Below are 12872 nucleotides of genomic sequence, written 5' to 3'. Positions count from 1 at the left end.
AGGCCATCCTGAAGAAATATAAGTCTCAGCACCAACTTAATGTTACATCATCATCATCCTCTAGCCATCATAACTAGCCATAAATATTCATTGCTAATCCTAATTGTTATGTATTAATAGCGATATTATGGTGCTGTAAAGCTAGGGTACCTCCAACAGTTTTGGAGGGAAATGTCAAAAGATTCAAGTTTGAGTGGGAGCATGCTAGCGTTATGATTGGTTGATGCCCTAGAGGTGAAATGTATAAATAGCAGGCATGTTGCCAGTGTTTGACAGTTCTGTTCTTGGTTGAATAAACACTTTTGCATAATGCCAGTCTGGTTATTGCCTTCAAAACCCACTACACAATACTAATGATTATATCATGAGTATTGATTATATACTCATGATATAACAAAAGTTTGCTCTCTTGTAGCTATGTTATGAGGTTGCAATATAGCATACTAGTATATAAAGAGATAAGCTTTCTCACTGCCCCTGAACATCTCTATCCAAGAGCGTTCATGTGGAGAAATGTACACCATCATATCACAATGCAAAGGCCACTCTTTATAGATCTGTATGCAACATTATAATGCAAATATAAAAGGGAGGTCACATCAATACATCATAATTCATATTTCTCATTTTGATGTCATCTTGGCTAACTGATGATGATTCTGGACATAATTGCTTTTACTTTCACTTCAGTTTCCTATGCAATTACAAATGCAAAAGTTCAAACTTAGATAAAGGTATTTATAGTGACTGTAAATCTCAGTCAGTGCAGGAATGTGAGAGCCCAGGAACAATGTATTTCAGAAACTCAAGTTCCATGCAGACAAACTCAAGATCAAGGAATCAGAGCTGAGCGGAATCTTGTACTGGTCCAGAGGTCAGCCAGCAATTTCAGAAAGTTACTGTAGATCCAAAGTTTGAAAGATGTTCATTAAGAGAAGTTTGATCCTTTTTTAAAGAGTCCTGACCCAAGCATGCATTTTTACCTGAGTCATACTTTTTTCTTTCAAGCAACCTAATTTAACATCTGTTCCACTCACTTGGTCTTTCTATGTACAGTATGCAAAGGGTGAGGATCCTTCCTGTCCAATCTTTGAGACAGCAAACTCAGCCTACTGTACTATTGTGGTTCTGTGACAGGTGCTGACTGCTCCAGATCTGCAAGCTCATCCTTCAACAGGCCCCATCCTTGCTAAGCCTCCTGTGCAGATACCTGAAAGTCTGCTGAGTCTTATTGCACAATCAAAACCTAGTACGACCTGCTTTTCTAATTCAAAGTTTAACTTGTAACAGGTATCTGTATAACAAGTAAGCCAACTACTATGTACAACTAACAATTGTAAGGATCTGAACAGAGGCAAATATGGATTGCACTTGAAAGGTGAATTAGATTAGGGGAATTAGATTTATTTACATTTGCCAAGATAGAGACAAATCTGAGAAGTTGCTATGAAGCTATCAAGCTAAGCTTCCCATTTAAGATTCTATGTAAGGCAGGGCTTTTCAACCAGTGAACCACCTGTGGTACATTGGCACCTGGCAGGTGATACGCAGCCATCCTAGAAAAATGGTAGTGGGGGAGGAGAATGAGCTGAACCCGTGGCAGCAAGCCTGAGCAAGAGATGGCTGGAGTTTCAGGGCTGTCAGGACTCAATGGAAACACCAGGATCGGTGCCGCTTTCCAGCTGATCGGCGCTTCTTCAGGGCTGTCAGGGCTAAGTGGAAGCGCCAGGATCAGTGCCAGGATCCAGCTATAGCTCGGGGCTGATCCTGGTGCTTCTGCTGAGCCCCGAAGAAGCACCAATCAGCTGGAAAGCAGCACTGATCCTGGCGCTTCTGCTGAGCCCAGAAGAAATGCCGATCAGCTGGAATGTTGCAGTATTTCCAGGGTCTTGTGATTTACATTCAGATGCTTGGCAACTGATTCATATTTATGACGGTCACAGTGTCCCAGGGTCATGTGAAGTGACCAAAACCTGCTGCAACCACCCAGCAAATGGGGGGAATAAAAACCAAACACACCCCCTCTGCCAATCCTCAACAGAAATGCTCACAACAATGGAAATCTCAGACAGGAGAAAGAGCGCCACCAGGCTCTTTTTCAGTGTCATTGTAACTTCGAACAGTCACTAAGCGAACTGTTGTAAGTCGAGGACTACCTGTACTTTATCACTTTTTTCCTTTTTTTTTTTTTTTGACACCTTGCTAGGTGACTGGTGGTACTTGGATGTTGCCATATCCTAAAAGTGGTAGAATGGGTGAAAAGGTTGAAAAGCCCTGATGTAAGGGATGCTTGATTATTGCAAGCTGTTCTAGACAGATAGCTGGAAGGGCTTTAATGTCAAGTAGTATTTCCCGGAAAAGTTGCAAAGAACTATAACAGGTAATAACAAAACCACATCAGCCTGTGATCCTGGAAATTGTGTCCAAGAAAAATTCCTCCCCTTTCACATAAAGAGAGTGCACCTTCTTTATGCATCAGTACTACAGGGAATATACCAGAACACAAAGATCTTGTCTTTGAAATTTTGATACATTCACTAACCTGCAAAATCCCTAGTTTCTTGACAAGCCAATATACTGTAGTGGATATGGTGCTGGATTGGGACCAGGGAGACTGAAGTTCATCTTCAACCAAGGAAGCTGATTAAGTGATTTTGTCTCCATAGTCTACAAGGCAGGTATTATGGGAACAATAGAATCATATAATATAAATTTCTAGCATAGAATACATAGCTCATGTTCAGAATGCATTTCCACTACTTTTCAGCAGTTTGTCCATTAAATTGGATGCAGAATCTTCAGGATAAGATTAAGTTCCTTCAGCTTGGAGGATATACAAATATACAATATTTTTCAGAGCTACTGAAGTATTTTTGTTTCTTAAAATACTGTATCTTCTGCCTTAGAATAATTTCTGCCTATCTTTTCCAGATGTGCAGATCCAGTTGCTGCTCAGTAGTTTTGGAAATGACCTCTGATATGCTTAGATATACCCCTAGGACAGGGGTAAGCAACCTTGGCTCTTTTATGACTCGTGGACTTCAACTCCCAGAATTCCTGAGCCAGCTTGGCTCATAAAAGAGTCATAAAAGAGCCACGGTTGCCTACCCTGCCCTAGGACTATAGCTCCAATAATTAAGATAGTATCCTTTTGAAGTGAAGTTTTGTTGCCACTTGGTGGCTATAGTTGCTTACAATTCCACAGCTGATCCTAACAGGCAGAACACATTTCAGAAATTCCTAAAAATTAATTCAGTATTAACTCAATAAAAAAAATTGGATGGTTCATAATTTAGAGTTTAAAGATTTCAGCTCCCCATCACAATTCAGGATACAGACATCTCCTAGGCTTTTAACCTCAGTGAAGTTCAATTCAGTTGGATGTGCTGTTACCTCCCCAAAAATAGATTTTCTCACTGACTGACAAGTTCTTTGAGTTTCAATGCTTACTGAGCTATTGAATAAGGGAAAAAAACAGGGTTCAAGAGGAGTCAACAGAAAGCCCTAACCCATGGTGGCGGACCGATGGCACGCATGCCACAGGTGGCACGCAGAGCCCTCTCTGTGGGCGCGCACACTGTCGCCCCAGTCCTAGGCCTTCAGCTGGCTTTTATAAAACCTTTCCACTTTAGGCCTCTGATGCTGTGTGCAAAAAAAAAAAAAAAAAAGGTTCAATCAATCAATCAATCTCAACTTCTCATGGGAAAAAAAAGATCTCACAAAGTTGGAATTGATTGATTAAACTTTTTAGTCCCACCCAGTCTGCCGTTATCATCGATGCCATGCCCACCCCAATAGGCCACACCCACCCAATGAGCCACACCCACCCGGCACCCAATGATACATAAGTAGGTTTTGGGTTGCAGTTTGGGCACTTGGTCTCTAAAAGGTTCGCCATCACTGCCTTAATGACTGCAATAGAACAAAACCTCTCTGCTTGCTTCTTTCTGCTTTCCCCCATCACTCCAAGTGATAATCAGTTCTCAGAATGTTTCTCAAAATCCTTAGCTCAAAATCTCCTACTTTTTAAAATTCAAAATCTTGATTTAAAAATCAAGCAATTTTGTACAGATTAATCATTATTGGAGTTAATTACTAATTACTAACTACTAATTACTACTAGATTTTAATTTTAGGCCCCTTATCCCCTTAAATATTAAATGTCTAAATCAGTATAACTTTCTCTGTTTACAGGACAAAATATTCACTATATCAATGTCATCCTCCAATCTCTGTTTTTACCAAAATCTTGAAGGTCTGAATTTCCCAAAACTGCCAGCAATCCACCAGCAAGAAACTTCCATTTTGAAAATGTACAATAAATTCTAAATAATGATTGTTTACCTGATTTCAAAGGTATGCAAAATGTAAGGAGCCATATATCGTAGTACTGAGATGTGGAATATTTGCACCAGAAGTTGTATGTAATCAACAAGTATTTCTTTGGTGGTCTCCAAGGACTTTCATTTTGGGGAGGACAAATTTTCTTTTTTACATTTTGAAATGGTTGAGGAAATTTAAGGAGCAATCTGGAGGCTTTATGTCCTGCATAAACTCCATAAAATTCCTGGGAACTCACCTTGTCCTGCCAAAACACATTATAGCTCTGCTTCCTTCTGAAGTGTGTCTTTTGATATGCCGCACTGGTACAGCATTTACTGGTACAGCTCGCTAGCTGTCAGAAATAAGACATCCCTGCCACAGAAAAGATTAATGTTTACTCCAATCCCCAAATGATGGAATTGCATCATTAACATCTATCAGTAAAAGAACCCCCATTGTTTTTTTTCACCATAAATTATTCCTTCCCTCATATACATGCCAGCATGTTTCCATACAGTTCTTGACAGTTTCTCCAAGATCATTGCATGCTTGTAGCAATTGGACTGTCAATCAGCCAGCTGCCTGCTCCAGGGTTAAGTCACTGGAATATTCACATACACATAATTCTACTCATCCAATCATTTTGTTCTGACCCCCCCCCCAGAGTCTGACCTTTGCCTAAAATAAGCAACATTTTCTTCCCATTGTATTTTATGTTACATGCAGAAGCAAATATTTCCATAAGCCACTCTAAATTTGATAATGTCCTGGACACAAAGGAGTTTACCTAAATTTGATCTTGCTTAACTTGGAGAGCATCTGTATGTGATAATTGTATAAATTAAAACATATTAACTGCAAATATTACCACAGTGTAAAACCTTGGGAAAGCCAAAGCTGGAACATTAACATATTTACATCTATAAGACATATTTATTTTTAGAATGCATAGTTCTTTCTGAAGATGAATGCTTCTATTTTGAAAGACCAGCTGTGAGAGACCAATTCATTCCCTTCCCTTTTCCTTCAAGCCCACAAATGTCTTCCTTGACAAGACTTTTTCAGACTTAGCACAGCCTTTCTCAGAGGCTGCAAATAAATGAGCCCTACTAGATCCCCTGGTCCCCCAGCCTGCCTGGTTTGTCTTGCTGACTCCCACATGAATAATGCAACAAAGGAAGGTCCTGCCCAGCTTGTCATTTCCCTCAAAAGCCTTGTTGCCCCAGCACAGATGCTTAGACTGACTCTCTTCTCTTGAATTATTCACCACAGATCAAATTAACATGGAAAGAAGTATTTCTCATATGGTAGTTTAAATATTTGTGAAGTTTCAGGGCTAATTCTTCTTTTTCCAAGCCTACTCATTACACCTGGGTAAAATGCAGTGAAACAGGGAGGGGAAGGTGTACATGCATGCATGTGTGCACGCATGTGCAAAATGCTGGTCTAGAAAAGGCCCTAGGGTATTGAATCTCTGTGAATATCTCTGGGCATGAAAGAGGATTGAGGGAGACAGATGCATAAACAGAGTGATAAAGCAGGGAATAATGCAATAAGCAGCCAAGGAAAATTTGTTTTTAATCAAAGAATAAGTTTTTTCAATACTCATCTTTTGCTTGGATCTTCAGATCCTCTCTGTAAGTTAGATTTCAGGAATATCACTTCTTGGAGGTACATTTAGTTAGAACAATTTATCTGATAGTTAGAACAATCAGTGGAACAACTTGCCTCCAGAAGTTGTGGGTGTTCCAACTCTGGACCATTTGTCTGAAATGACCTGCTTAAGCAGAGGGTTGGACTAGAAGTCTTCCAAGACTTCCAAGAATAACTCTGTTATTCTGTTATTTTTTAGATGGGAAAGACGTTTGCCACATGTTAACTTCCTATTAAACTGATTTATTGCTCATACCCAGTGGTGGGATTCAGCCAGTTCGCACTGGTTCGGCAGAACCGATACTAAATTTTTGTTGAGTTCGGTGAACCGGTTATAATAAATCTGTATTTTCCAGAATACATCTGGTTTTCATTCAACTTCTTTCCAGGTGGGGAAAAAAAAAACCCTCGCGAAAAGTCCAAGAGGGAAGCGAGGGAAACCAAATAGAGATGCGGCGCCTTCGATCATGTCACTCAGGCGAAAACTAGGTGGTGCTTCTCAGAGGTAATTTCGGGAATAGATGCTTCATCTCTCTAGTTTCCTGATTAGGTGCATACGGACAAGGGGGCAAGGCCACCAACTACTACCTTTCAGTATAACATTTTTTTATACTTAAAATGGTCATTAGGGCAGAAAACTGGTTGTTAAATTATTTGAATCCCACCACTGCTCACACCTATGCACAGGATCTAGTCAACTACTAGCCAATTCTATGTTGGCTCTAGATAAGGGTTAAGGGAACTCAAGAGCAGTTGGATTTAGTCTGCTTGTGGCAAGGTAAAGACTAGGAGGATTCCTCTGTGGACTCTGCCCCAGGGCTCTGCCATTCTTTTTCCTACTTCATTCCTGAGGCAGAATTTTGAAAACAAGCCAAATGAAAATTGATGAGAGCATCTTTGCGGGATATTGGTGTTCTGCTTCATGTGCACCACCCAGGGTGTAAAGGGAGCTATTGACACAACAGAAATCTCATAAAAAGACCATCTAAAAAAGCAAACTGATCTCATGATTATATTGAAGTGAAATTGACCACCCACTTTTTAAACTATATCTTTATATAATTAAAAATTGCAACCAAGCATCTGAAACCTCACATTATTTTTTGAAAGTCCTAACTGATATTAGTGGGCTTCTCTTCAGTTATTCTACAGTGTTAGCTTACTTGCTATAATGTTATAAAATCTTCATGAAGAGTTCAACTTCCCACATCAGAAAGTAGAAAGCCATAAAGCATTCTCAAATAATCTATATTTGAGAGTTCAGTAATATATTCATAAAGCATACAAATACAGTTTGATCCAGTTTGTTAAACATACTGTCTATTCTTTTTTAATTTTATTACCCTTTTGTACCTTTGCAATATTTATAACTTTCTGATGCATACAGAAGTACAACATTTTATGTCTTTTAGAAATGATCACAAGAAAAACTGTGTGGAATAACACTCTGGTCTAGGTAAAGATATTTCACTCAAAAAGCACAGTTTGGGGGAATGATAAATCCATTCATGGGATTCTCTCCCCAGTGAGATGCAAAGCAAGAGGAAAATGACAAAGACAAAAATAGTCAACACAGATTTTTATAATGGCTCTATGAAACTCTTAACCTTTGTGATAATCCTATTTACTTCCTTTTAAATCCATAGTTTCTGATTGTGCAATTGCACGTTTTAATCTGAAGGTTTTTATATTATCATCAGAGTACAAATTAAGAACAATATTAACCAATTCTATTTTTTTGTTAATTTTGAACAACAATATTTATATAGCTTTCCACAATTCTTCAAAGCACTTCATAAGGATAATCTAAATACAGAACTCAGTGGAATGGTTGCCTCCAGAAGTTGTGGGTGCTCCATCACTGGAGATTTTTAAGAAGAGATTGAACAGCCATTTGTATGGAATGATATAGGGTGTCTTGCTTGAGCAGGGAATTGGATTAGAAGACTTCCCTTCCAACTCTGTAATTCTATTGTTATTCTGTTATTCTGTAAATTTGGAATTTGGGTGTAGGTACACAACCCAAATAGTGTCTTTCAACAGTTAAGAAATTGCTGTGCCTACAAATCTTGTCCTTCATAAATATCTGTTGCAGTGAGGAAAACTTTCAAATATCACTTATTATTTTTCCTGACCTGATGCCTGCTTAAAAGTGTTGGGACTCAAATTCCTCAAATTTGGAATCTGGGCAATCAGGGAGTTGTAGATGCAGATTATTAGCAGAGCACAAAGTCAGAGAAACATGCCTTATTGTGGAGCTTCTCAATCTTAGCAACTTTTCCAGATGTTGGACTTCAATTCCCAGAATTTCCTGGCTAGCTGCCAAGTTGTCAAGTTGAGAAACATTGTCTTATTTGTTTCTGAATGTCACTTGCTCTGCATTTATTCTTGCTATACACATGCATTAAGCTTTTTGTGGGCCAATGGGATCGCAGGAAAAGCATTCATAAGGCAGCAGAAAAACTCTTTTGTTTGCCAGAATGAAACACTGGGCTTCACCCAAATCACCCTCTTATTTGAGGTGCAGGAAGTAATAGTGAGCTGAGAACAAAACTAAATCCATGGATGAAATCACTGATGATGTGAAAAATGCCATACTCCAGAAGTGAGGTACAATACAGCATTAAAAAAAAAAAGGCAAGAGAAGAAGGACATCTGTGTTATGGGATAGATTTACATATATGGATACCAAGGTTGTCAGGAACAATTGTAATCATGAAACCAATGTGGAAGTCCAGCTTGAGAACCTCCTTTTTATGCAAGGAGAAATCAGAAAGATCAATTTAAGCTGATACGCAGCTTGCTGAAAACTGAAGTCCATAAGTACAATATTTTCCTCCTTTTGAGCATCCCTGGAGGTCACAATATCACAGAGCAAAAAACATCTCCACCTCTAGAGATGGTTCTAAAGGCCTGTGGGTACCCAAATTAAGCCTTTACTAAATCAGCATGTAAGAAATGACCAGGCTGAGCGAAGGCAGGATTAAGTAAGCAATCCCGGTGCAGCCCTTCATGAGAGATGAGGTTGGCTCTTCGCAAGTAGCTGACCAGCATTGAGCCTGTCTCCTCTCTGCCCTATGTGTCCTTGGATTGGGATGGGTATGGATTCTACCTCCTCCTCATTGCTAAAGAGTGGGAGCTGCTCCTGAAGTCTCCTGGCCAACTTGCTGCAGCTGTGGCTCACCACGTTCAGTCTCAGCCTGTTGCTCATCTGATCAACCCAGCTGAGGCTGCTCTGTCAGGCTAGCACTCTCCAAGCCCTGATCCAGGCCATCACTCAGCTCTGCTCTTTCCTCCACAGACTCAAATTCACCCTCCTCTTCTGAACCTATGTCCAGAGAGGGGCCCAGGAGCAGATTCATGACACCAAGACTTCCAGCTGCCTACCACAGAGATTCACCGGAAAGTCTGATAAGCTGAGAACATTCCTAGCCCAATGCAAAATATTCACTGGCAATTGACCAGGGGAGTTTCCAACAGACAGATCCATGATTTCCTTCATCCTCAGTCTTTTTATTGACTTTGCTTCCAAATGGGCACTTCCATTGAAACCAATGACCCCCATCTTGGATAATTTCCCAAACTTCCTCACTAGATTTAGAGAGCAATTTGGAGACCCTATTCAGATAAAAATATCACATTTACCAGCTTCACTAGGGCAACAACTCTGTGAGAGCATATTTTGAAGATGTATTGATTAAAATGAGCCAGTCTTAATAGCACAATTCAATAGCAGGCTAAACAAGAACATAATTACACAACCGATACAAGGTATTTCTTGTGGTCCACAAGACCTCTACTTAGCCACTATAACAGCTGAGTCTTGACTCACATAACTTAGAGCATTTTTTGGCAGCACTAGCCTGCTGCTTGCAAAGCTGCCTCCTCCTGTCACTACCACGAGCCTCCCTGACCCCTTGGATTTGGATGCTGAAGAGCCAATGCAAATCAGAGAGGTCACACAGTGCCCGAGGACAAAAGAACAGCAACAGTGCAGAGAGCTCACCCTTTGTTTCTGTTGCTGAGAGCCTGGCCACTTGATCAAGAATTACCCTAATAAAGCTCCCAGGAGAGGCAATATCGCCACTACTCACCACCTGGACAACAAGCCCTAAGGCCAGGGAAATGTGAAATGCTCCATGAGCACACAAGGGGAGCCACCCAAGCAATGAATGGAGCTCAATTATTAATGCAATCAGGTGCATTAATATAATTTGATTCTATCCTGAAACTTCCCTTTGGTAAGGAAACCACCATCCAGTTTTGATAAATTCTGAGGCAACTGTCGACTTCATAAGCCTAGTTATAGTCCAGAAACTTAAGATCTCCACTGTTCTTCTGAAATCTCTACTGCCAGTTATAACTATTTATGGCCAGATTTTAAAGGCAGGCCTCATCACTCACCCAACAGTGCTTTTTAAATTGACAATAAATCAAAATCCTTTAACCCTTTTTGTTGCTGACCACATCTATCTTCCATTGGTGCTGAGGACCACTTGGTTACAATGCAGTGATCTCACTATTAAGTGACAGAACCAGTCTATTGACTCCAACAGCCTTCAATGCTTTTCTCACTACAATTGGCCTGCCCCCTACCTGCTCCCCCTGAATCCTAACAGAACCCCCCCCCCCCAATCTGCTAAGTAAATACATGGGCTTTGCTGACGTTTTTGGAGAGGAAGAAGCTTCAGTCCTTGCTCTGCACAAAGACTGATTGTGTCATAAATCTAGTCCCTGCACCAAATGCCTGCCAAGAGACAATACCAAATATCTACTAAAGAATTAGAAACAGAATTAGGGCAAATTTGAATATACAGTGGTCCCCTACAAGCTTGTTAATGTAGGAGTTGTATTTTTCAGATTTATGAATCAAATATTCTCATAGATAAATTTGTGGTACTATATCTGGATGACATTTTGGTCTACTCTAAGGATAAGGCTCTGCACACAGTTACTTGGACTTTCATTTTTGCCTGCGCTTGGGTGGTGATTGGAACCGCTATTTGCCTGAAGAGGATGACTGTTTTAATTAACTCTTGCTTTGAACTATTGTATTGTGACAGTCTGGCTAGAGCATGGGTCAGCAACCTGCGGCTCTAGAGCCACATGTGGCTCTTTGAGCCTTCTCCTGCGGCTCCCAGCCTCCTCTGCCATTTGCAGAGAGAGAGACACAGAGACAGAGAGAGGCACTTCTTCTTCTTCTTCTTCTTCTTCTTCTTCTTCTTCTTCTTCTTCTTCTTCTTCTTCTTCTTCTTCTTCTTCTTCTTCTTCCTTCTTCTTCTTCTTCTTCTCCTTCTCCTTCTCCCTCCCTCCCTCCCTCTCTCTCTCTCTCTCTCAGAAGAGGACTGGCACACCAAGGGCAGGAGAGAGCCAGCCCAATAAGAATGTTGTCAGCTTGTCGGAGAACAACATGAAGCCAGCTTGCCAAGTGAGCAGAAGATCGGAGAGAGGGACAGAGGGGGAGAGAGAGGGAGGGAGACACACACACACACACACACACACACACACAGAGAGAGAGAGAGAGAGAGAGAGAGAACTCATGCACAGCAGCCTCTATTTCTTTTTAATTAAACTCTTCAATCAAGCTCTCCCCTTATATGTGTGCACGCGCATGCGCAAGTTTTACAATTCCCAGTGTTTTCTTTTCTCTGGGAAATGGGTCCAAGTGGCTCTTTGAGTGTTTAAGGTTGCTGACACCTGGGCTAGAGCATCTGCTAAGAAGTTCTTTCTCCTGGGAGATATCATAATGTGAAGTTAAATTAATTAAAGTACTGGGCCCACCAGGCCTATTTTGATGATAGTCTCAGGAGGGTTCTCAAGGTTTCTAAGTTCTTATGGTCAGTCCAGACTTCAAATGGAGTTTTCCCCTCTTCTAGGAAGTGCCTCAAAGTTAGAAGCAACCAGCATACAACTTAGGCTTCTTTCTCCCAAACTGCCCATCTCTGTTCTGTTTCATTTAATTTCTTAGAGGTGTAGGAGCATGGCTGTAGCACCCCTTGCTCATTTTCCCGAAGAAGTACTGTGCCTACTGTGACATTGCTAGCATCTGCCTGGATGATGAAGGGTACATTGGGATCCGAGTGTTTCAGCACTGGCTCCACCAAGAACAGCCACTTAAGTTTCTCATATGTAGCTTGGCATTCCATAAACCATTTAAGTGGCTGGCTGGGCTTGGGTTTTCCCTCCCCCTTTGTCTTTAGCAGGTTGGTGAATGAAGGAATGAATTGACAGTAAAAGTTCGCAAATCCCAGAAAACTCTGCAGATGCTTTCTAGCATGGGGAGGAGCCCACTCCAGCACTGCCCACACTTTCTCCAGGTCTGTTTTTATTCCCTCATGGGATATTCAATATCCCAGATAGTCAATCTTACTCTGGTGAAATTCACACCACCCCAACACCAGGATAAGACAGCCATGGCATCACTTAATTCTCCAGAGGTAGAAATATGTAAATGAGTATCATCAGTACATAGATGATATCTCAACCTATGCCAATGGATAGATGTCATCCCATGGCCTCAAATAGATGTTAAAAAGAAGAGCATAAAGCACCAAGCCCTCGGGCAGTCCACATAATAGGGGCTGAGGGCAGGACCTCTCCTCACCAACAACAGCAACAATCCCAACTGATCCTTGTAATTGTCCAAACAGTGCTAGATGGTGTAGTTTTTCCATATACTCCAGAAGCAGAACTTAATCTTAGAATGAACCAAAGGTTCAAACTGGTTTTGGTCCTAGAAGCCTTTTTAACATATATTTATACTTAAAATATATAATTTGCCTATGTTCGCTTAAGTCTGTGTGTGAAATGTTACCTACCTTTCATTGCTTTACTAAGCCCATCAAAACAACTTGGTTAAAGTACAAAAAATAATAGACCTCTGTTTGTCCTGTGCT

Source organism: Crotalus tigris, unplaced genomic scaffold (assembly GCF_016545835.1).
Source record: "Crotalus tigris isolate CLP2741 ecotype Arizona unplaced genomic scaffold, ASM1654583v1 scf7180000023724.639413, whole genome shotgun sequence".
NCBI classification, from domain to species: Eukaryota; Metazoa; Chordata; class Lepidosauria; order Squamata; family Viperidae; genus Crotalus; species Crotalus tigris.
Note: the sequence above shows the minus strand (reverse complement) of the source record.